At 51.7% G+C, this 4,032-nt stretch overlaps 2 long non-coding RNA genes across 2 annotated transcripts; both read right to left on the reverse strand.

The window, feature by feature from the left end:
- Positions 1-613: 613 nt before the first annotated feature.
- LOC116854278 lies at positions 614-1,208 on the reverse strand. Its single transcript, XR_004380122.1, has 2 exons — positions 1,157-1,208; positions 614-780 (listed from the first exon to the last, which is right to left on the reverse strand). It is a non-coding gene; the product is annotated as an uncharacterized LOC116854278 (long non-coding RNA).
- A 14-nt stretch (positions 1,209-1,222) lies between these two features.
- LOC116854279 lies at positions 1,223-2,345 on the reverse strand. The gene is made up of 3 exons (XR_004380123.1): positions 2,258-2,345; positions 1,871-1,982; positions 1,223-1,250 (listed from the first exon to the last, which is right to left on the reverse strand). It is a non-coding gene; the product is annotated as an uncharacterized LOC116854279 (long non-coding RNA).
- Positions 2,346-4,032: the final 1,687 nt, after the last annotated feature.

Here is a 4,032-nt window from a genome sequence, read left to right on the forward strand (position 1 = left end):
CCCAACATACGGATATATACCAGCAAAAACCACACACATGCACACGCACACACACCATCGTTCACTGCAGACTGTTTCCCCCACATTTTAGTCTCACCTAGGTACCTGTGCACTCGGGAGGCCCGGAAACAGTTTCAGAGTCTAGCTTTTAAAGCCATAACTAGAAATACAGCCTTTTTCTCTTCACAAAATGGCATAGCAGTACTTGAGGGTGTATGGTGAGTGGGTTGATAAATACCTTGCATCCTCAGTTCGATTTCCACTACAATGCCTTGAGCCTTAACTCAGCAAAGCAAGAAATTCCTGTTGGATCAGAGTCTGATGGGATTTACCTTTCTCCAGGGTTTTCGCCACAGCTGCTACTCACAGTAAAGGCGATGGTCCCTGAATCTGAGACCCAAGAAGTGCCCTCAAGATCGGCCATGTGTGGAACTGAGTCCCACCACCACCCTCACACCAATAGGAAAATCAGGTGCTGAAGTCCTGACCTGAATGCATTTCCCCCTGTCCCACTGTCTCAATACCTTCATCTTTCTTCCTAAGCACACCAGATGATACCAAGATTTCTTCCACCTCCCTTATCTTGGCCTTCAGAGAAGAAATTCGACATTTGTACACACCAGTTTGAAATACTTTTATTCAACATGGTGTGGGCTGAGCACACGTGCCAAATTCTGAGCTAAGCACCAGGGATCCAGAAATGCATGAGAAACAGTGTCTTGCCCTCCAAGAGCACAAGAGGAAGAGCCATCACGACACTGAAGAGAATGTAGCCTTAGCCTGGAATTGGAAAGCAAGTAAATGTGAAATGGGGTTGGCCATGAGCACACATTATGGAGAAAACATGGCAGGGCTAACATTGCACATCAACAGTCTGGGGACTAAAGGGCTCCCTTGGGACTAGCTCAAAAGTTGGGGAGGAGCCTAGACTGAAACCTCCCCCAGGGGTCCAAGTGATGGTGTCCCATCTGGATACTCCTGGTCATTCCCAATCGAAGGCAAGGGGGAAAGGAAATGGGACTGGTGTGCTACACTATTCGCCTCCTCCATAATGACCAATGGAGGGACTTTGGTGTGGGAGTACTATCAGGTCGGGAATTCCTGACCGTCAGGGACAGTAGTATGGGGGAAGCAAGGTGTTTCTCCTCAGTGTCACCTGAGTCAGTGGGCTATGCACTTGTGTGGAGTCAGATGGCTCCCTCCCCTTCGAGTCTTTTGGCTTCTTCATTGACCTGAAGGTCAATCTTTGTCTGTGAACGAAAGAAAAAGAGGAGGCTAAGAAGCAGAAAAGTACTCAAAGATGTCAGAGGGGAAGAAAGTGAGTTAGTGGAACAATGATTTCTGAACTTACTTTGTGGCACCCATGGAAAAGATTAAGTGAAGAGCACATTGGGGTACAGGGATGTTTGGCCAAGGCCCATCCAGCTGCCCTGTGGACCATGTGCACCAGGATTCTCACACCCATGACCCATACTGACGGAAAAGCTGAGGAGACATGGCTTCCACCAAAAGAGACGAAAGAACGAGAGGAATAATCAAAGATGGAAATAGAAACCTAAGTCATGGAGATCACCTAGGACAAGGAGTGCCCAAGGCAAGATTCCAGAAGGCAGAGGCTGAAGAGAGGGAGCAGATCAGGCAGGGAGAGGCTGTCTCCCTCAGAAAGTCACCTCTGATTTTTAATTCCTAAGAGCAGCAGGAAAAGGGAAAAACAAGTGAGGCTGTTCCTCTGGCCCCTCTCTGTCCTGGCCCCATGCTGTTCCTCTCACCATCCCAGGCAGCAGCCCTCCATATTCAGTTAATGGAGAGGAGAGGAAGAAACGAAACTCAGGGTTGGCTTTTGGGAGGCTGACTCAGCTCTGCTACCTACCTTCCTTCCTCCATAGGCAACACTGGGCCCAGGAGGCCTCCACAGCTCTCCCTGGAAGGCCTTCCAGCTGCAGGGACATGTCATGGCTTCTGGGAACTGTTGCTTGGAGGGTCTATGATGGGGGAGAAAACAGAGGCATCAGGACATCCCTACGATATAGGGAGCCTGCCTGGAGCCAGGGCTCTGTGGGCCAACCTCATGCCTGGGTACCCCTATCCTTACAAGAGGCTCCTGGCTAACTTGAGGAAGTAAGACCTCTGGGCTGGAATCCTGCCAGGCCCATTTAGGAAATCTGGGGTGTGTTTTCAGATGCTTTCTCTTGCCCTCCCAACCTGCTCAGGAACACAGCATATTTTTCTGCCTTTACCACCCCCAGTATGGCTTTACCCCAGCTGCTGGTCTGAAGAGGGTGTTGACAACTTGCATTGAAGGACACAGAATGCTGGCCGCTTGGAGTGTGTCTTTCCCACAAAGGAATGGTGGTTCAATAGAAGCCTGTTCTCCATCCCAGGAAGGACTCTAATGCTGGGGCATCACTTATCTGAGCTAGGACGGCATCTGGAAGAAGGGAGTACTTGGCAAAGGCAAGAGTTTTCCCAGGCCCCTGAAATCCCACCCAGAACAGCTCATGCAGCCTTCCTTCGCTGATACCCAGACGGCCCCCAAGAAGCCGGGGATCTAACAAGTTTCAGATGCAGTTCCCTGAGCTCAGTGGGAGCAGAGCAGCCTAGGCAGAACAAAAGGTCTGCATTGAGCTATTTTAGAAGTCCCGACTTCCAGAGAGTTCTGCGAAATCCAGGAGCTGCATGGGAGAAGTGGACGTTCAACTGGCCAACTGTCGCAGCACACTTAGAGCCCTGAGAAGCGGCCCTGGAAACCCCAACGGAAGCAACTGCCACTGGAGATGGGGGAGGGGCTGGCAGCCCCAGAGGCCACTGGTCTCCTCCACTGGCTCACTCACTCTCCTGCCCTCCTGAGGAAAGCAGAGGTTCTTGGACCTGAAGGGAGGATGCTCATGGTTCCCACCTCTCTTAGGGGAAAACCAGGGTTCAGAGAGACAACTGGGTAGCCTGGGAACCAGCACAGACACCCCTCTTCAATTAATAGGTCCAAAAAAAAAAAACCAAAAACTGTTCCTTTACACAAATATATACAGTTACATAGAGATAGATTACCGGATGGCTGCCATCTACCAGAAGCAGGTTTGCTAGCACTAGGAGGTGAGTGAGGATGATGGTCCGGGCAGCTGACACTGAGCTCAGGCCTTAGGCATAGCAAAGGCAAAGGGAAGTGGGGACTGCTGGGGAAACAAGGCTGTCTGGGCTGGGTCTGCTAAATCTTGCTCCCCTGCTGACCCTAACCACCCCTGACCCACCTGAGCCCCAGTTATTGTGAAAGAGAACCATCGAGAGATGACTCCGCAGGAGGAAAGGAAAAAATCTCAAGGGCAAAGTGTCAGGGATGGGTTTGGCCGGGGAGGGGGAAAGAGACAGAGAAAGTTAGAGATAAAGCAGAAACTCTTGGCAAGATGGGACAGTGACCCTAAAAGGGAGGGGAAATGAAGGGAAGTCAAAAGGAGCAGGGTGGGTAGGTGAGGGAGGAAAAGGGAGGCAGAAAGATGGGAGCCTAGGGAAGGCCAAGTCCAGGGGCAGCACAGGGGGGAATGAAGGGCAGAGGCCTCTCTGGCACTGGTCAGAGCACTGACCAGGGCTGGTGGGGGGTGGCTTGGGACCTGGGAGGTGTCCTCTTCCTTCCCAAGTCATTGCTGAGAGGGAGGCACACAGAGGCAGGGAGTAAAGGGACCAGCAGAGCACAGACAGGAGGGGACAGAAAGCCCAAAAGTGCCCTTCTATTGTCTATGTCCCCTCATCCCATCTTCCAACTCTCCCTCATGGAAGCCGAGCCCCAAAAACAAGGGAAAGGAGGAGAGAACCAGATGAGGTGGGGGTTGGAGGGTGGCAACTAGGGATCCTTTCCAGAAAGAAATTAACAGCTTAACAGTAATCAGTTCAGTGACCAGGAAACACCCCTCTAATGGTGGAGAGTTAAGCATCCAGTATGGAACCCTGGGAGTGAGGGGTAGAGGTGGGCGAGGGGGCCTTCTGAACCCCTCACACCCCAGCCTGAGTCACCCCTCCAGGGCACACTAGGGGAAGTCAGGT

This window comes from Lontra canadensis, unplaced genomic scaffold (assembly GCF_010015895.1).
Source record: "Lontra canadensis isolate GAN:19392208 unplaced genomic scaffold, GSC_riverotter_1.0 scaffold89, whole genome shotgun sequence".
NCBI lineage: Eukaryota > Metazoa > Chordata > Mammalia > Carnivora > Mustelidae > Lontra > Lontra canadensis.